Source organism: Rhinopithecus bieti, unplaced genomic scaffold (assembly GCF_001698545.2).
Source record: "Rhinopithecus bieti isolate Rb0 unplaced genomic scaffold, ASM169854v2 scaffold_8211, whole genome shotgun sequence".
Lineage (NCBI taxonomy): Eukaryota > Metazoa > Chordata > Mammalia > Primates > Cercopithecidae > Rhinopithecus > Rhinopithecus bieti.
In genome coordinates, this window is record NW_016805759.1 from 440,010 (window position 1) to 460,467 (window position 20,458).

Here is a 20,458-nt window from a genome sequence, read left to right on the forward strand (position 1 = left end):
TGGCTTAGAGGGCTTTTTGCTTTTCACCGTGCGATGCTGCCCTACTGGCAAATGTATCATCGTAACTAGGCACCTGTGTTTAAATGTAATGTTTCAGGCTGACTGAATCCTCACGAATACCCTCCACCCAGGACAAAAACCTTAACAAAAAATGGCTTCTACCATTTCCACCCTGGTGTTCTCCATTGCGCGCAGGGGATTTCTAAGTGGCCGGTGATGCTGCTTTCTAAAGGTTTTGATGAATATTTCGCTATTTTCCCATACAGAAATGAGTTTAGTATGTTGTTAAATGTTGGCTAATTGGCGGTTATTGAAAACGGGGATTCAGCTGAGGGAAATCTGTTAAGTTTTCATATGGCTTTGTGTGAGGTGGGAGTGCTCCTTACTGACCTCGCTGCGGATGTCTGGGCACCGTACGGTAGGGGCCTTCACCAAGCAAAGTCCATCCCTGCTACATAAGCCCGCCCCCTTTTTTAAAAGTATTGAGATGAAATTTACACATAAAAACCATCTTAAAGTGTACAGTCCAGTGGCACTTAGTACATTCACAATCGTGTGCAGCTGTCACCTCTGATTCCAAGACGTTTCACCACTCCAAAAGGAACCCCAGTGCCCGTTAGCAATCCCTCCCCATTTCTCGCCCTCTCCAGATTCAAGTGATCACTCCTCTACTCAAAAAGCCTTGCATTTAAAAGTATTTATTGTTAAGATACTGGAGACTATCTCCTACTTTATCAAGGTGTCTGAATCTGTAACCAGGTCTGAACTTAACTTTCTGTCAGAATCCTTGTCCTTAGTAATTCTGAAGCTTTCTCACCTTGAATACATAACGTGATTTTTTTTTTTTTTTAAGCAAAAAACTAGGCTGGGGGGGGGCGGTGACTCAGGCCCTGGTATCCCAGCATTTTGGGAGGCTGAGGCCGGGTGGATCACGAGATCAGGAGTTCGAGACAGCCTGCAACCACATGGTGAAACACCGATCTCATACTAAGAATAGCAAGAATGTGCCTGCGCTGGTGCGCAATGCCTGTAATCCCAGCTACTGGGGTGCTGCGGCAGGAGAATCGGCCTGAACCCGCGAGGTTGGAAGGGTTTTTATTCAGCGAAAAGGGCTGAGATGGCGCCACTGCCACTCCAGCTAGGTGACATTAGCAAGACTCGGATCTAAATAAAATAATAGTTAAGTAGATAGGGATTAATACACCAAATATCTGTGTTTCGGAACTGAGAGCAGGGCTGTGAAACAATGCTTAGCCATATGGCTTTTGCAACTCAGCCAATTGCTCTAGTATTGACTGCATGTGGTACCAATATTTACTTACACAGATTTCAGATCATCACTGAACCATTCATAGAAACTGTGACAGTGGAAGCCGTAGTTTTCTGAATTTATGCAGCTCATAGATTAAAATTCTCCCTTATTTTGGAAGCAGAAAATAGCATAATAATAAGCAATATATTGACAAAAGTATTAAGATAATCCATAATAGCAAAAAAAGATGTCAGAGGTCATCATGATTATAATTAAGCCTAATGAAACCAACAAAGACATCGGTAACTTTTAGTTCTGTGGTAAAGAATAAATTATAAATAAGGAGGAGTGGGAGAGTACCCAAGAGGAAAAACCAAAACATATGTTTGTAGGAGTGCGTGATTGCTTTTTGCTAGAATTAAATAATATTTCATACTAATTTCCGGATGATTCTACTCCATAGGCTCGTCTATTATTACAATGAAATATACAGTTTAAGTTACATGAGTTTGTAGCAATTTAACTACAGTTCACCTCTAATGAAATTTGACAAATGGTTATTTAAGACTCTAGTAGCATATATTTAACCAAAACAATAAGAATGGCAACACCGATAGGCATGACTTTAGACTGCTAAAAAGAATTCTGAAATGGGACCGCGGCAGCGTGGCTCAAGGGCCCTGTAATGTAATCCAGCACTTTGGGAGGCGAAGAACGAGCGGATCACGAGGTCAGGAGATTGAGACCATCCTGGCCTAACCGTGAAACCCCGTCTCTACTAAAATAACAAAAAAAAAAAAAAAAAAAACAAAAAAAAAACTAGCGGGCGGAAGGTGGTGGGCGCCTGTACACTCCCAGCTACTTGGGAGGGCTGAGCGGCAGGAGAATTGCGTGAACCCGGGAGCGGAGCCTTGCAGTGAGCTGGATCCAGTCACTGCACTCCAGCCCGGGCCGAAGAGCGGGACTCCATCTCACAAAAAAAAAAAAAAAGAATTCTGGAAATAAGAAAGGACTATCAATAATAGTAGTTACTATATAATTTTAATTTTACTAGTTGGTGAAAGTCCAGAAAACTTTAATGAGCTAGCAACATGTCTTTTATTTCTTCACCAGAATTGTTGGCATCTGGATGGTAAATCTTCAAGTTACTATGAAAGAAGATCACAAACCAAAAAGTAACATAGGAAATACTAAAAACTGGAACATTTTATCAGATTTTACTCATATACAGAAGGCTATAGGTAAGGATGAAATTATACAGTGTAATAGAATGCATATATGCCACAGAAACTCAGTAATGCTCCTCTTTCTTGTGTTGTAAAAACGAAGATACACTATCACGAGTGAAACAATGAAATACCTTCTTCAGGATTGGGACTGTTTCATCTCCATTTTGTTTCTGGCACAATGCCTGCTACAGGATAGCTAATAAATGTTTCTGAATTAATATAGGAAGGATGAAATTATATAGTACCAGAATGGTATCTTATATGAGACCCAGAAACTCAGCAGTGTTCTTTCTTGGGTAGTACAGACAAGGAGAGGAGGCCCTGTCACTGAGAACTTTCCATTTTTAAAAAATTTTCCCAACATTTAGCATGTAGTAGGCAGTCACAGATGTTTGTCGAGTACATTCTCTCAACCAGGGATAGTCATAATTGAGCATAGTTAAACCTGAAGAGGAAATAAAGGGTTTGAAGATTATGCTGTGTACAAAAAATCTGCTGTTTCACTTGAGACTAAAAAAAAAAAAAATTCCTAGGGCCATAATTACAGTTACCATTTATTAAATACCCACCATGTACCATATACTTTGCTACGGGCTTTTATAGGTGATTTTAGAATTGACTTCAAAGTTTCACAATAATTTGCAAGAAGTAGGTAATTTTATAGGTAATTAAGCTTAAGAAAAGTTAAATGCTTGCTTAAAGTGATGTAGCTAGTGAGTGATTCAGTCCTTAAGTCTAATTCCAAAAGCCAGTGCACTTTCCACTGTGCCAATATAACCCAACATTAAATAAGATGTTTCATATATGTCAGGAAGTGTGCCAAGTTTGAGGAAAACCAGAGTAAATAATGCATAATCCTTTACTGCAAGGAGTTTACAGCTTGGCAGGAGAATGATTAAGTGGCATCAGTAAATTACAAATAAAATGCTGTGGGAACAGCTCATTTTGGCTGAGGGAAATCAGAAAATTATTTCCCAAAAGTTTTTGAGCTAGGCCTTGAAAAACAGTTTGGGCAGGATGGGGCATGTATTCAGTGATGGTTAGTGTCCAGTGTGCTGAAACCTGACAAGCCTAAAAGTATTGTATTCTGAGACAAAATTCTATAGGCTAGTCAAAGCCAGGCTGTGAAAAGCCTTGAGTTTGAGTCTCTCACTATATGTGTTCAGATTAAGATAATCTCTTTCATAGATCTGTATGACCTATTTTCTAATACTTCTCCATTTAAATTCATTTTATGCATTCTAGCCAGATTCGACCTCTGAAAATGGAATGTAGAGATTCTCCTGCTCAAAAACTTCTTGGAGCTCCCCATTTTATACAGAATTAAGTTGATAGAATTAAGCCTATAATTAAAACAAGAATTCACTTCTTGAGGAAGAATAAGTTCGATATTCTGATCTCAATAATCATTCCAGTCTTATTTTTCTTATTTTCTACTATTATCTTTTACTTATCTTGTTTAGCCTGCCACAACAAAAATATGTGCTATAATAAAGGTATTGAACAAAGATACTAGGCTTACTGACTGTTCTAGACTCTAAGCTGCTTTTGGATAGGATCTGAGCTTAGCACCATGACATATGTAAACTATCACTCAATAGATATTTGTTGTTTTAATATATGAATGGGTGAGATAAGAGAGGAGCAGGTTTATGTGGTAGGATGAGTTTGATTTTAGAGATGTTAAAGTATTGGCGGGACACCAAGTGGAACTGTTAAAAATATGGGCTTCAAAGTTAGGAGAGAGCAATAAACTTAGAAATCACCCATCTAGAGGTGATGAGTCAACAAGGAGAGTAATTGAGCTTGCCTAGTGAGTGCCTAGAAGAGAGATACTTAGAACAGAAGGAGGAGGAGACGATTAAGGATGGAATGAGGAAGAAGAGCGTGAGGTTAGAAGGTAGACATAGAACTAGAAGAAGGATAGGTTAGTGTCATTGAAGCAAAGGCAAAAAATGTGAAAAAAAAAGCTGTGGTGGACTATGAGATGAAACCTATTTAGAAGCTGATTTTAAAGGTATAACATAAATGCAACTCTAGGGTCTAACAGAATCCTGAAAACAAGGTATAAATAAATACATATTTGTGGTTGATGATGGTTGATGATTGGTTAACTCCCATTCTGTCCATTGGGCAGGCAGATTTGTCAGAGTGCTACTGTGATTTAAAATGTGGCACTATAAATATTAACATGATTATTTCACACATACCTAGGAACTTAAATGAAAGAGGAATGAAAAGGGAAATGAAAAATGTATTGCTTAAAATTGCTTCAATAAAATTGTTGTTGATGTATATCTTCTTTTTTTGTTATTATACTTTAAGTTCTGGGATACAGAACAGAAGTGCAGAACGTGCAGGTTTGTTACATAGGTATACACGTGCCATCATCTACATTAGGTATTTCTTATAATGCTATCCCTCCCCTAGCCCCCCACCCCCAACAGGCTCCGGCGTGTGATGTTCCCCTCCCTGTGTCCATGTGTTCTCATTGTTCAGCTGCTGCTTATGAGTAGGAACATGTGGTATTTGGTTTTCTGTTCTTGTGATAGTTTGCTGAGACTCATGGTTTCCACCTTCATCCATGTCCCTGCAAAGGACGTGAACTCATACTGCATAGTATTCCATGGTTTATATGTGCCACATTTTCTTTATCCAGTCTGTCATTGATGGGCATTTGGGTTGGTTCCAAGTCTTTGCTATTGTGAACAGTGCTTCAATAAACATACATGTGCATGTGTCTTTAAAGTAGAATAATTTATAATCCTTTGGGTATATACCCAGTAAAGGGATTGCTGGGTCAAATGGTATTTCTTGTTCTAGATCCTTGAGGAATCACCACACTGTCTTCCACAATGGTTGAATTAATTCAGCATTCCTATTTCTCCACATTCTCTCCAGCATCTGTTGTTTCTTGACTTTTTAATGATTGCCCTTCTAACTGGCATGAAATGATTGTGGTTTTGATTTGCACTTCTCTAATGACTAGTGATGATGAGCTTTTTCTCATGTATTTGTTGGCTGCGTAAATGTCTTCTTTAGAGAAGTGTCTGTTCATATCCTTCACCCACTTTTTGATGGGGTTGTTTTTTTCCTGTAAATTTGTTTACGTTCTGTGCAGATTCTGGATATTAGCCCTTTGTCAGATAGATAGATTGCAAAAATTTTTCTCCCATTCTGTAGGTTTCCTGTTCACTCCGATGGTAGTTTCTTTTGCTGTGCAGAAGCTCTTTAGTTTAATTAGATCCCATTTGTCAATTTTGGCTTTTGTTGCCATTGTTTTGGCGTTTTAGTCATGAAGTCTTTGCCCATGCTTATGTCCTGAATGGTATTGCCTAGGTTTTCATCTAGGGTTTTATGGTTTTAGGTCTTATGTTTAAGTTTTAATCTACCTTGAGTTAATTTTTGTATAAGGTGTAAGGAAGGGGTCCAGTTTCAGTTTTCTGCATATGGCTAGCCAGTTTTCCCAAAACCGTTCAGTAAATAGGGAATCCTTTCCCCAACTGCTTGTTTGTGTCAGGTTTGTCAAAGATCAGATAGTTGTAGATATGTGGTATTATTTCAGAAGCCTCTGTTCTGTTCCATTGGTCTATATATCTTTTTTGGTACCCGTACCATGCTGCTTTGGTTACTGTAGCCTTGTAGCATAGTTTGAAGCCAGGTATCTTGATGCCTCCAGCTCTGTTCTTTTTGCTTAAGATTGTCTGGGCTTTTAAAATTATATGGGCTCTTTTTTGTTTCCATATGAAACAAAGTAGTTTTTTCTTATTTGTGAAGAAAGTCAATGGTAGATTGATGGGGATAGCATTGAATCTATAAATTAACTTGGGCAGTATGACCATTTTCACTATATTGATTCTTCCTATTCATGAGCATGGAATGTTTTTCCACTTATTTGTCTCCTCTCTTATTTCCTTGAGCAGTGGTTTGTAGTTCTCCTTGAAGAGGTCCTTCACATCACTTGTAAGTTGTATTCCTAGGTATTTTATTCTTTTTGTAGCGATTGTGGTTGGGAGTTCACTCATGAATTGGCTCTCTGTCTATTATTGGTGTATAGGAATGCTTGTCATTTTTGTACATTGAGTTTGTATTCTGAGACTGCTGAAGTTACTTATCAGCTTAAGGAGATTTTGGACTGAGATGATGGGGTTTTCTAAATATACAATCATGTCGTCTGCAAACAGAGACAATTTGACTTCCTCTTTTCCTATTTGAATACCCTTTATTTCTTTCTCTTGACTGACTGCCCTGGCCAGAACTTCCAATACTATATTGAATAGGAGTGGTGAGAGAGGGTATCCTTGTCTTGTGCCAGTTTTCAAAGAAGTTTCCAGTTTTTGCCCATTCAGTATGATACTGGCTGTGGGTTTGTCATAAATATCTCTTATTATTTTGACATACATTCCATCAATACCTAATTTATTGAGAGTTTTTAGTATGAAGGGGTGTTGAATTTTATTGAAGGCCTTTTCTGCATCTATTGAGATAATCATGTGGTTTTTGTCATTGGTTCTGTTTATGCAATGGATTACATTTATTGATTTGCATGTGTTGAACCAGCCTTGCATCCCAGGGATGAGGTTGACTTGATCGTGGTGGATAAGCTTTTTCATGTGCTGCTGGATTTGGTTTGCCAGTATTTTATTGAGGATTTTCACGTTGATGTTCATCAGGGATATTGACCTCAAAATTTCTTTTTTTGTTGTGTCTCTGCCAGGTTTGGTATCAGGATAATGCTGAACTCATAAAGTGAGTTAGGGAGGAGTCCCTCTTTTTCTATTTGGAAGAGTTTCAGAAGGAATAGTACCAGTTCCCCTTTGTATCTCTGGTAGAATTCGGCTGTGAATCCGTCTGGTTCTGGGCTTCTTTTGGTTGGTAGGCTATTAATTACTGCCTCAATTTTAGAACTTGTTATTGGTCTGCTCAGGGATTCGGCTTCTTCCTGGTTTAGTCTCAGGAGGGTATATCTATCCAGGAATTTATCCACTTCTTCTAGATTTTCTAGTTCATTTACGTAGAGGTGTTTATAGTATTCTTTGGTGGTAGTTTGTATTCCTGTGGGATCAGTGGTGATATCCCCTTTATCATTGTTTATTGTGTCTATTTGATTCTTCTCTCTTTTCTTCTTTATTACTCTGGCTAGTGGTCTATCTATTTTGTTGATCTTTTTAAAAAATCAGCTCCTGGATTCATGGATTTTCTGAGGGGTTTTTTGTGTATCTCCTTCAGTTCTGCTCTGATCTTAGTTATTTCTTGCCTTCTACTAGCTTTTGAATTTGTTTGCTCTTGCTTCTCTAGTTCTTTTAATTGTGATATTAGGGTGTTGATTTTAGATCTTTCATGCTTTTTCCTATGGGCATTTAGTGCTATAAATTTCCCTGTAAACACTGCTTTAGCTATGTCCCAGAGATTCTGGTGTGTTGTGTCTTTGTTCGCATTGGTTTGAAATAACTTATTTATTTTTCCCTTAATTTCATTGTTTAGCCAGTAGTCGTTCAGGAGCAGGTTGTTTAGTTTCCATGTAGTTGTGTGGTTTTGAGTGAGTTTCTTAATCCTGAGTTCTAATTTGATTGCACTGGGTCTGAGAGACTTGCTTTTTATTTCCGTTCTTTTGCATTTGCTGAGGAGTGTTTTACTTCCAATTGTGTGGCCAATTTTAGGATAAGTGCAATGTGGTACTGAGAAGAATGTATGTTCTCTTGATTTGGGATGGAGAGTTCTGTAGATGTCTATTGGGTCCACTTGATCCAGAGCTGAGTTCAAGTCCTGAATATCCTTGTTAATTTTCTGTCTGGTTGATCTGTCTAATATTGGCAGTGGGGTGTTAAAGTCTCCCACTATTATGTGTGGGAGTCTAAGTCTCTTTGTAGGTCTCTAAGAACTTGCTTTATGAATCTGGGTGCTCCTGTATTGGATGCATATATATTTAGGATAGTTAGCTCTTCCTGTTGACTTGATTCCTTTACTATTATGTAATGCCCTTCTTTCTCTTTTTTGATCTTTGTTGGTTTAAAGTCTGTTTTATCAGAGACTAGGATTGCAACCTCTGATTTTTTTTTTTTTTTTTTTGCCTTTTATTTGCTTGGTAAATATTCCTCTATCCCTTTATTTTGAGCCTATGTGTGTCTTTGCACGTGAGATAGGTCTCCTGAATATAGCACACTGGTGGGTCTTGACTATCCAATTTGCCAGCCTGTGTCTTTTAATTGGGGCATTTAGCTCATTTACATTTAAGGTTAATATTATGTGTGAATTTGATCCTGTCATTATGATGTTAGCTGGTTATTTTGCCCATTAGTTGATGCAGTTTCTTCATAGTGTCGATGGTCTTTACAATTTGGTATGTTTTTGCAGTGACTGGTACTGGTTTTTCCTTTCCATATTTAGTGCTTCCTTTAGGAGCTCTTGTAAGGCAGGCCTGGGGGTTACGAAATCTCTCAGCATTTGCTTGTTTGTAAAGGATTTTATTTCTCCTTTACTTATGAAGCTTAGTTTGGCTGGATATAAATTCTGGGTTGAAAATTCTTTTCCTTAAGATTGTTGAATACTGGCCCCCACTCTCTTCTGGCTCGTAGGATTTCTGCAGAGACATCTGCTGTTAGTCTGATGGGTTTCCCTTTGTGGGTAATCCGAACTTTCTCTCTGGCTGCCCTTAACATTTTTTCCTTCATTTCAACCTTGGTGAATCTGAAAATTATGTGTCTTGGAGTTGCTCTTCTTGAGGAGTATCTTTGTGGTGTTCTCTGTATTTCCTGAATTTGGATGTTGGCCTGCCTTGCTAGGTTGGGGAAGTTCTCCTGGATAACACCCTGAAGTGTTTTCCAACTTGGTTCCATTCTCCCCATCACTTTCAGGTACACCAATCAAATGTAGGTTTGGTCTTTCACATAGTCCCATATTTCTTGGAGGCTTTGTTCATTTCTTTTTGTTCTTATTTCTCTAATCTTCTCTTCATGCTTTATTTCATTAAGTTGATCTTCAATGTCTGATATCCTTTCTTCTGCTTGGTCAATTTGGCCATTAATACTTGTGTATGCTTCACAAAGTTTTCATGCTGTGTTTTTCAGCTCCATTCATTCATTTATGTTCTTCTCTAAACTGTTTATTCTAGTTAGCAATTCCTCTAACCTTTTTTCAAGATTCTTAGCTTCCTTGCATTGGGTTAGAACATTCTCCTTTGGCTCGGAGGAGTTTGTTATTACCAACCTTCTGAAGCCTACTTCTGTCAGTTCATGAAACTCATTCTCCATTCAGGATTGTTCCCATGCTGGCCAGAAGTTGTGATCCTTTGGAGGAAAAGAGATGTTCTGGTTTTTGGAATTTTCAGCATTTTTGCACTGGTTTTTCCTCATCTTTGTGGATTTGTCTACCTTTTGTCTTTGATGTTGGTGACCTTTGGATGGGGTTTCTGTGTGGAAGTCATTTCTGTTGATGTTGATGCTATTCCTTTCTGTTTGTTAGTTTTCCTTCTAACAGTCAGGCCCCTCTGCTACAGGTTTGCTGGTATTTGTTGGCGGTCCACTCCAGACTCTGTTTGCCTGGCTATCACCAGCAGAGGCTGCAGAACAGCAAAGACTTCTGCATGATCCTTCCTCTGGAAGCTTCATCCTAGAGGGGCACCTGCCAGATGCCAGTCAGAGCTCTCCTGTGTGGGGTGTCTGTTGATCCCTGCTAGGAGCTGTCTCCCGGTCAAGAGGCACTGGGGTCAGGGACCCACTTGAGGAGGCAATCTGTCCCTTAGCAGGGCTCGAGTCCTATGCTGGGAGATCTGCTGCTCTCCTCAGAGCCAGCAGGCAGGAACATTTAAGTCTGCTGCAGCTTTAAGTCTGCTGCAGCTGCGCCCACAGACGCCCCTTTCCCCAGGTTTTCTGTCCCAGGGAGATAGGAATTTTATCTATAAGCCCCTGACTGGGGCTGCTGCCTTTCTTTCACAAATGCCCTGCCGAGGGTGGAGGAATCTAGAGAGGCAGTCTGGCTATAGTGGCTTTGCGGTGCTGAGGTGGTCTCCACCCAGATGTATATCTTCTGTTCTGGCCATAAAGTCTATATATACATAAAGCAGCAATATTCCAATTAGTATTGTCAAAAAGAAGCTATGAGTTTAAATTAGTGGGTAATAATCCTTTTTAAAAAAGAAAATTCAAATAATAAACACTGATCCAGAGCATATGAAGTTGAAAAAAATTAAAAAAGAAAACTGGATAAAATTTCCCCTAACATTCCTGTGTTGTTCTTGTCAGTTATAAAAGTAATATGGCGCTGGGCACGGTGTCTCATGTCTGTAATCCCAGCACTTTGGGAGGCTGAGGTTGGCAGATTCCTTGAGGTAAGGAATACGAGACTAGCCTGGGAAAGATGGTAAAACCTCATCTCTACTAAAAATACAAAAAAAAAATAAAATAAAATAAAATAAAAATTGCTGGGTGTTGTGGCGTGCACCTACAGTCCCAGTTGCTCAGGAGGCTGAGGCACAAAAATTGCCTGATCCTGGGAGGTCAAGGCTTCTGTGAGCTAAGATCACACCCTTGCGTTCTAGCCTGGTCAGCACAGCAAGATTCCAAGATTCTGTCTCAAAAAAAAAAAAAAAAAGTATTATGTCAGCATGAGACTGGCTAAATAAATTATGTTATATTATGTTACATCCACACAGTGGAATACTATGTAGCCATTGAAAAGAAAGATGAAGCTCTGTAGGTACTGATATGGGGCAGTCGGCAGTCTCCAGAAAAAAAAAAAAAAAAGCGGCCGGAGCGGTGGCTCAAGCCTTGTAAGTCCCAGCACTGGCTGGGAGGCCGAGCACGGGGGGATCACGAGGTCAGGAGATGAGACCATCCTGGGCTAACATGGTGACACCACCGTCTCTACTAAAAAATACAAAACTAGCCGGCGAGGTGGCGGGCACCTGTGGTCCAGCTGCTCAGGAGGCTAGGCAGCGAGAAAGGCGTGACCCGGGAGGCCAGAGCTTGCAGTGGAGCACGAGATCCGGCCGGCACTGCACTCCAGCCTGGGCGACAGAGCCGAGACTCCGTCTCAAAAAAAAAAAAAAAAAAAAAAAAAAAAAAAAAAAAAAAAAAGCAGGTGAGTATAGCAAATAAAATGAAGTAGATATATTAACTTGTGCTCTGTATTAAAATAATCAATGTATATTCATGACATATTTCCCCAAAATATCCAAGAAACTGATCACAGTTTTAGACTCCATGGTTGGAGTAGTGGTAGGTGGGGCTAGGTGTACTGGTAGCAAGGAGATTTTCACTATGCTTTTCTGTCTTTTGAACTTTGAATTATCTGAATATATTAACTAAAAATTTAACCGTAAGTGAATACACAAGTAAGTAAAATTGGATTTTAGAAAAGTCAGGGTCACAAAGATAAGCAGACTCACACAAAAATAAAATAATTTATTGGAAAAGACATGGAAAATAAAAATATGAAAAGGAAATAAAATCACTTAGTAATGCCATAGTTCTGAGGTTGCCACAGTTAACATCTAAGCATAATTCCTTCTGGTCTCTTTATTCTAGTGATTTTGAGACTATTACATTTTGGTCTTAATACTTTGTTTTCAATGGTTATATTTTAATTTTTGCTCTAATCAAGAGTAAAGCAATATCTGAGTGTCTCATCAGTCACTATATTTGTGAATAATTTGGAACCTTTACTTTTGCCCTGTTCTTCCCTCCCTGACTTCCAGGATAATACAATTTAGAGTTTTAAATATAGATTATTGTTATTGCATAAATTGTTATATCACATGTATTTTCCATCAATAATAATATCTTAGCATATGCCTTTAAGCTTTTTAAATAATAACTTTTATTTTTGGTATAATTTACATACTATATAATTCACCTATTGAAAGTATACAATTACATGTTTTTTAATGTAGTCACAGAGCTGTGCAACCATCACTATTGATTGTATTTATTTATTTATTTATTTTTGAGACAGAGTCTCACTCTGTCACCCAGGCTGGAGTGCAGTGGCATAATCTTAGCTCACTGCAACCTCTGCCTCCCGGGTTCAAGTGATTCTTGTGCCCCAGCCTCCTCGTAGCTGGGTAGCTGGGATTACAGGCGTGTACTACCACGCCCAGCTGATTTTTGTATTTTTAGTACAGACGGGGTTTCAGCATGTTGGCCAGACTGGTCTTGAACTCCTGACCTCAAGTAATCCTCCCGCCTTGGCCTCCCAAAGTACTGGGATTATAGGCATGAGCCACCATGCCCAGCCATCACTATTGATTTTACAACATTTTTATCACCCTCAAAAGAAATTTTATACCTGAGGTAGATATTAGAAGAACCTGAAATAGACCTTTTCCCAGCTGAAGTTTAAATTTAACTCTGAATTTTAAGACAGTTCAAATAGGAAGGGAGGTATTGTTTTTGGTGGTCATTAACTAAAAAATTTAAAACAATTAACTTTATATTTAATATTCATGTTTCAAAATCTAAAATTAATACAGAACAAGAAGTTATTCTAAGGATGTGCTAAAATACTAATTTTTTAAAAAATTCATCTATTAGTAATACTATAACATGTATAAATAAAAAACACTTAATTTTCTAACATTTCAATTAATTGAAATTTAGTTGACTTCAATCCTTAGCTAACTGAATTTTCTTTCTTCATCCAAATGAGGAAAAATATAGAGAGGAAAAAAAGAAACTCTGCACCTGTTAGCCATCCCTCCTCCTTGTTTTCCTCTCATCTCCCCCAACCCCAGGCAACCACTAATCTACTTGCTTTCTCTCTATATTTGCCTCTTGTAGCCATTTCATATAAATGGAATCATACAATATGTGGTCTTTTGTGACTGGTTCGTTTCACTTAGCATTTTTTTTTTCTTTTTTTTAAGACAGGGTCTCACTCTGTCATTCAGGCTGGAGTGCAGTGGCACGATCTCTGTTCACTGCAACCTCTATCTCAGCCTCCTCAGTAGCTGGGACTATAGGTGTGCACCACCACACCCAGCTAATTTTTGTATTTTTTTTGTAGAGAAAAGGTTTCACCATGTTGTCCACACTGATCTCTAACTCCTGGGTTCAAGGGATCCACCTGCTTTGGCCTTCCAAAGTGTTGGGATTATAGGCATGAGTCACTGTGCCCAGCCACTTGGCATGTTTTTAAGGTTCACCCATATTGTTGAATGTATCAGTACTTCATTCCTTTTTTGGCTGAATCAGATTCCATTTTATGGATATACTGTATTTGGTTTGTCCATTCATCAGTTGATAGGCATTTGGGTTGTTTCCACTTTTTTGCTATTATGAATAATGCTGCAATGAACATTTGTGTAGAAGAGATTTTTGTATGACTTTGTTTCCAATTCTTGTGAATATATGTCTAGGAGTGGAATTGCTGGATCATATGGTTACTCTATATTTAACCTTTTGAGGAACTGTCAGACTGTTTTCCAAAGTGGCTGTACTGTTTTACATTCCCATCAACAGTGTATAAAGAGTTCAATTTCTCCACGTCATTGCCAACATTTGTCATCATCTTTTTTATTATAACCATCCTAATGGGTGTGAAGTTACCTTCAGTGTTGAAACTATTTCAGTAGTTTTATGACAAAAGATGAGATGTGCAAAACACCAAGTATACTAATGAATATATATACACACACATGCACTAAAGTCTAGAGAGGAAGAGATAAAATCCTATTAATTTGCAGCAATGGTTCCCAAACGTTAATGGGCATTGGAATCAACTGATAGATGTTTTGTTTAAGCTTAGATTGCTGAGCCCTACCCCAGAGTTTCTGATTTAGTAGGTCTCTGATGAGTCCCAAAATTTACATTTCTAACAAATTCTCAGATGTTGATGCTGCTGGTCTGAGGACCACATTTTATTGTCCCTCTTTGTTTTTTTTTTTTTTTTAAAGCCTACAGTCATTCTGAATGAAGACCACATTTTTTGGAACCACAAACTTGACAAACATGTTGGTAATGCTTACTTTGTGCCCAGTTTGTTCCTTACATATGCTTTACATTTGTTACGTACTATTATTATCCGTTTTACAGATCAGGAAACTGAGGCAGAGCTGAATTAGTAGAGCTGATGGCCTAGTCTGGCTCTAAGTGTTTATGCTCTTAATCACTATGTTATGCTGCTACACAGAGTTAATTCACACATGGTATACATGTTTATTGAGTGAAAAATTGCAAATAATCAATTTTCTTCAAATTTGGGATGCTTACCTCCAAGAAAGGAGATTTATTCTCTTTCAAGACAATAGTCTAAAAATCCAAGTATTCCCTCAATGTGCTTGTGTGTATCAATTAACTAATTAGTTATTGTATTCAGTAATTTAAAAATTACTTTTACGTTTAAGGCCCAGTTTTATGTAATATAGTACAAATGTGAATTATAATTTGTATACAAACTAGTATTGTTGAATCAGTGGTTTTTGAGACTTCAGAAAGTCACAGAAATTATTTGGGCCTCAAGTTTCTTCATCAGACTATGCTTCTGTGATTTGGATTTAGTTGTTCCATTGTAAAATTCAAATAACGGCAATCATTTCTTAGTTGAGAGGGGAAAGGGGAAAAATTGAGTGGATGGACTTTTCTTTCTTTTTTATTTTTTGAGTTGGAGTCTCTCTCTGTTACCCAGGCTGGAATGCAGTGGCTCAGTCTTGACTCACTGCAACTTCTGCCTCCCAGGTTCAAGTAGCTGGGATCACAGGCCCCCACCACCATGCCGGGCTAATTTTTGTATTTTTAGTGGAGATGGGGCTTCACCATGTTGGCCAGGCTGGTCTCCAACTCCTGGCCTCAAGTGATCTGCCCGCCTCAGCTTCCCAAAGTGCTAGGATTACAGGTGTGAGCTATTGCGCCTTGCTGTAGATGGACTTTTCTCAGTTTTTTTTTTTCTTTTTAACTTTCATTTTAGGTTTGGGGGTACATGTGAAGGTTTGTTACATAGGTAAACACATGCCACAGAAGTTTGTTGCATATATTATCTCATCACCTAGGTATTAAACCCAGTATCCAATAGTTATCTTCTCGGTTCCGTTTGCTCCTCCCACCTTCCCCCCTCAAGAAGCCCCCAGTGTCTGTTGTTTCCTTCTTTGTGTTCATAGGTTCTTATCATTTAGATGCTTCTTATAGGTGAGAACATGTGGTATTTGGTTTTCTGTTCCCGCGTTAGTTTGCTAAGGATAATGGCCTCCAGCTCTATCCATATTCCCGCAAAAGACATGATCTCATCCTTTTTTATGACGGCATACTATTCCATGGTGTCTATGTACTATATTTTCTTTATCCAATCTATAATTGATGGACAATTAGGTTGATTCCATGTCTTTGCTACTGTGAAGAGTGCTGCAATGAACATTTGTGTGCATGTGTCTTATGGTAGAGTGATTTATATTCCTTTGGGTATATACCCAGTAATGGGATTCCTGGATTGAATGGTAGTTCTCCTTTTAGCTCTTTGAGGAATTGCCATACTGCTTTCCACAATGGTTGAACTAAGTTACACTCCCACCAATAGTATATAGGTGTTCCCTTTTCTCTGCAACTGTGCCAGCATCTATTGTTTTTTACTTTTTAGTAAGAGCCATTTTGACTGGTGTGAGATGGTATCTCATTGTGGTTTTGATGTGCATTTCTCTAATGATAGTGACATTGAGCTTTTTTCCATATGCTCATTGGCTGCATGTATGTTTTCTTTTGAGAAGTGTCATTTCATGTCCTTTGCCTTTTTTTTTTTTTTTTTTTGAGACAAAGTTTCACTTTGTCATACAGGCTGGAGTGCAGTGGTATGATCTTGGCTCACTGCAGCCTCTGCCTCCTGGGTTCAAGTGATTCTTCTGTCTCAGCCTCCCAAGTAGCTGGGATTAAAGGCACGTGCTACCACACCCAGCTAATTTTTGTATTTTTGTAGAGACAGGGTCTCACCATGTTGGCCAGGCTGCTCTTGAACTCCTGACATCAAACGATCCTCCTTCCTTGGCCTCCCAAGTGCTGGGATTACAGGTATGAGCCACTGCACCCTGCCCATTGCCCTTTTTAATGGGGTTGTTTGTTTCTATCTTGTAAATTTGTTTAAATTGTTTAGGTTTCTTGTAGATGCTAGATATTAGACCTTTGTCAGATGCATAGTTTGCAAATACGTTCTCCCATTCTGTAGGTTGTCCATTTATTCTATTGATATAGTGTTTTTTTGCAGTGTGGAATTTCTTAAGTTTATTAATTTTTACTTTTGTCGTGATTGCTTTTGGTGGCTTTGTCATGAAATCTTTACCTGTTCTTATGTCCAGGATGGTATTGCCTAGGTTGTCTTTCAGGGTTTTTATAGTTGTTGGTTTTACATTTAAGTCTTTTATCCATCTTAAGTTGATTTTTGTGTAAGGAAGGGGTCCAGCTTCCATCTTCTGCATATGACTAACCAGTTATCCCAGCACCATTTATTGAATAGGGAGTCTTTTCCCCATTGCTTGTTTTTCTCAGCTATGTCAAAGATCAGATGGTTGTAGATGTGCAGCCTTATTTCTGGGCTCTATTCTGTTCCATTTGTGCAATTTTATATATTATTCCATTATCACAGTGCTATAAAGAATTACTTAAAAGTGCGTAATTAATGAAGAAAATGGGTTTAATTGACTCACAGTTCTGCAGGCTATACAAGAGGCATGGCTGGGGAGACCTCAGGAAACTTACAATCATGGTGAAAGGCGAAGGGGAAGCAGGCAATTCTTCACACGGCTGGTAGGAAAGAGAGAGAGAGAGAAGCATTGCCTGCATGGAACAGGGAAGGTAGAGAGCTCAGGGAGGCTAGAGAAAGACCCACTCATTGCAGTGACACTGAATCAAATTTCAGGCGGCTGCTTGTCAGTTGTGAAGGGATCTTTTCCAGCAGACCCATCAGCTCTCAAGTTTCCCCCTTGGGGAAGAAAAAAAGTTCCTCATGTCCCATGATCTTGTATATACCTAATCCTGTCACCCATAGCCATCAGCAAAGAGTGCAAGGCAGATTAATCCAAAGAGAATAGTGGTTAGCGTCCCATAGTGCCAAATCCATTTTTAGCCAATATAGACTTTTCTAAGTGGGACCTCTAACACCCTAAATCTTAGGAAGGACTCTAAGCTTCCTAAGTTGGGCCTTGAACCTAAGTTTAATCAAGTGTCCTTGCCTTTTATTAAAAGGGCCTTTAACCTTCTCTATCTTAGGAGAGATTGTCCTAAGTTGGGCCCCAGGCCCAACCCCGTCCCTCACCTGGGTAAAATGTACCCCACCACTTACCTAAAGTTGGCCAATTGGTGCTACAGTCTATTTACTTTGAGTTGGGGGTCTCCTCAGTATAGTCCCTTTGTGGTTCACCAGGAAGATGTTACTGGACTTTTCTTAGTTTTAAGATTTTTTTTTTTGAGGCGGGAGTCTTGCTCTGTCGTCCAGGCTGGAGTGCAGTGGCCGGATCTCAGCTCACTGCAAGCTGCGCCTCCCGGGTTTACGCCATTCTCCTGCCTCAGCCTCCCGAGTAGCTGGGACTACAGGCGCCCGCCACCACGCCCGGCTCGTTTTTTGTATTTTTTAGTAGAGACGGGGTTTCACCGTGTTAGCCAGAATGGTCTTGATCTCCTGACCTCGTGATCCGCCCGTCTCGGCCTCCCAAAGTGCTGGGATTACAGGCTTGAGCCACCGCGCCCGGCCCAGTTTTAAGGTTTTATCCCTTAAAATTTTCTCAACTTCGAAAAGTTGCTGATAGGAAAACTCAAAGCTGATCGTATTTTGTTTGACAGCTTGTTTCCTCATGGATATTTTGTTTGTGATTATGTTTTATATTGCATACATAAAAATTACTCATATGCAGTATTTCCTATTTCATATATCAGTATTTCATTATGTTTTTATAATTTACTAATGTTCCATGATTTAAACTAGTATAAAGTGTTTTTGTTTGTTTGTTTGTTTGTTTTGTTTTTTGAGACAGTTTTGTTCTGTTGCCCAGGCTGGGGTGCCATGGTGCAGCCTCTACCTCCTGGGATCAAGCAATCCTCCCACCTCAGCCTCCTTAGTAGCTGGACTACAAGCCCATACCACCTTGCATGGCTAATTTTGTTTATTTTTTGTAGAGGTGAGGTCTCACTATGTTGCCCAGGCTAGCCTTGAACTCCTGGACTCAAGTGATCCTCCAGCCTTGGCCTCCCAAAATGTTGGCATTACAGGTGTGAGCCACTGTACCTGGCCTGGTGTGAAGTTTCTAAAGTTTATACTAACCTAGTTTATACTATCAAATATTCTCTGATATGCCTTGATTATATCAAGGTACAGAAAACTTTACTAAACATTTCTAGGTGATACGTAAGAAAGCATGTTTACTAATTAGTAAATTATATCAAGAAAATTTGTCAAAAACTTGGAAGCAGGCAAAACTGATAACTGGGTTTTCTTTCAGGGGAATGCTGAATGTGTAGGGACTCTCCAGGGATTATTTGATTCTAAATGAGTGTGTACTTTTGATCATCTTTGATTGAGTAGGCTATTTTACAACTCTGTAGGGATAAAAGAGAAATTTTATACATCTGAAAAGGATGCAAATGATTTTGGCCCATAACAATGTAAATTATTCTTATTCTTGGCAATGCAAATGGACTTTATCCAGTAGAGAATACAAATTTCTGTAAGTCAAATTCTATAATGAATTGGTTTTAACTTACTGGTTTCCTCATTAATTACTCAGTTAAGTAAACTCCTTGACACTTAACATTTTGACTCATGCTGTTTTTATATTTATATGACTTATAGTTTTATAATTTTAGAAATTATATTTTAAAATTATGTGCCTGTGTAATATAAGTAGTTAATTATAAATGTATACCTTTGGATTTCTCTCTCTCTCTCTCTCTCTCTCTTTTTTAATTTTAAAAATAGAAGAAAGGTTTCGCCATGTTGCCCAGGTTGGTCTTTAACTCCTCTGCTCAAACAATCTACCCACCTTAATTTCCCAGAGTGCTGAGATTACAGGCATGAGCCACCACACCCAGCCTATATATGTGGATGTTTTAAAAGTACCTATATGATGTGCTGAAAAATAAGAAAACAGCATTTCTTTTTAAAATGAAGAGTAATATTTTCCATTGTCACAAACAATGCATGTACACTGAAGATAAATTAAAATATATTCAGAAGCAAGAATAAAATTTAAAATAAAACATTTATAATCTCACCACTCAGGAATAGTAATCACTATTAAGACCTTGGAATACAGTGTTTCAGACTTGTTTCTTGGCATATATGCAATTTATTTCTGACCCAGGATCATATGTACATACTGATTTAAAAAATTTAAATACATAAATGAACATGTTTTGGCTGATATTTTTTTAAAAATTAAATTTCAGCATTCCTGAAGAGGGGGTCAACAAAGCTTCTTGTTAGCTACTTTAGCTGTAATAACTTTGCAGGTGACATGTTATTATTTTAGAAATGAAAGCATAAATGGGCACATTAAATCACCAAATATGGAAGAAATTCAAGCAAAATATTTTAATTCTCTAAATCATTAGAGGTGTCCATTGTGTACGGGATCTTAGAAGTCTGCTTGTATGTGTATCATGAGGAATGAAATATTTTTTTAAAAAAATTGTTGTTTGTTTTGTTTTGAAAAGGAAGCCTGCATGGAGGTTACTGGGGGATTGAGGATGGGGAAGAACTCAAGACTACAAAGGAAATGAAGCCTGGAACATCAGTATAGGAAAGCAGTCCTATCTTAGCTGTTAACATTTAAAAAGCCCTTTCAAGGACTAAAGAAATAAAGGCTACAAATGTCTGGAGCTTGAAATGGCTTTTATACTTTTGAACCTGTTACAAAAAGCTTTTCTTAGAACTCTCCTTCTTTTCCCTCCCCTAAAACAAAATGGTTGGAAAAGAAAAAAAAAAAGAAAAATAGGAAAAGAACAGATATAAAGGATGTTGTCATAGCTTATTTTACATTTCTGAGCCAGAAGAAAAGCTTAAAAAAAAA

The 20,458-nt window shown here is 38.5% G+C and overlaps 1 long non-coding RNA gene across 2 annotated transcripts in view; it reads left to right on the forward strand.

Annotated features, from left to right (window-relative positions):
- Positions 1-75: 75 nt before the first annotated feature.
- The window catches only part of LOC108530630 (uncharacterized), a 23,578-nt gene continuing 3,195 nt past the window's right edge, over positions 76-20,458 (forward strand). Inside the window, exons 1-3 of one of the 2 annotated variants that reach the window (XR_001885914.1) lie at positions 76-232; positions 2,366-2,493; positions 3,727-3,953. This is a non-coding gene — a long non-coding RNA (uncharacterized LOC108530630). Of the gene's footprint in view, positions 233-2,365; positions 2,494-3,726; positions 3,954-20,458 lie in introns of those variants that run through there. The other variant, XR_001885913.1, reaches the window with a different exon arrangement.